Raw genomic sequence first — 544 nt, forward strand, 5'->3', positions numbered from 1 at the left:
AGCAGCTAGCGTGGAAGCTAGCGTGGACGTTAGCCCGACTCGGAGTACAAGGACCCACACCCAATTCGCGTTGATCAAACAGTGGCAACAGAGAGATTTTATTATTCATCAGGATATTGGAAGAAGAGGAGGGATTGAGGTCAATCACTGGCACTTTTTTATTTTATTTTAAATGGTACACTTTATGTTGAACTATTTATTACGTTGTTGGTGCAACTGGCACTTTATGTTGAACTGTTTATTGTTTTGGCCAAGGTTATTGAGAGAGTTGGACTGAAATTGATTAGATTTTTTAAATCAACTGTTGCTAAATCAACAAAGTCTGTTATGGCCTCTGAAGCAACAGAGAGATGTTTTCTAATAGTCAGGGTTTCCAATGTTCTGAATGTACTTGAAAGTATTGTGTTTTACTTAAAAAACAAAGTGTTATAGTTTACAGAAGGTCTACCTACCTATAGGCTACCTGAATCTCTGAAATGTACTATATTCCTAAATATGCTATTGCTACACTTTATGGCAAAAATTGCACTTTTCTGTTGGTCTT

At 36.8% G+C, this 544-nt stretch overlaps 1 protein-coding gene across 1 annotated transcript in view; it reads left to right on the forward strand.

Moving 5' to 3' along the window:
- LOC104949528 (lipoma HMGIC fusion partner-like 4 protein) overlaps positions 1-544 on the forward strand; it is a gene marked incomplete at its 5' end in the record, with an annotated part of 9681 nt that overhangs the window by 1044 nt on the left and 8093 nt on the right. The gene's annotated exons all lie outside the window — the stretch shown is intronic.

Source organism: Notothenia coriiceps, unplaced genomic scaffold, assembly GCF_000735185.1.
Source record: "Notothenia coriiceps isolate Sejong01 unplaced genomic scaffold, NC01 NC01_scaffold00016403, whole genome shotgun sequence".
Classification (NCBI taxonomy): domain Eukaryota; kingdom Metazoa; phylum Chordata; class Actinopteri; order Perciformes; family Nototheniidae; genus Notothenia; species Notothenia coriiceps.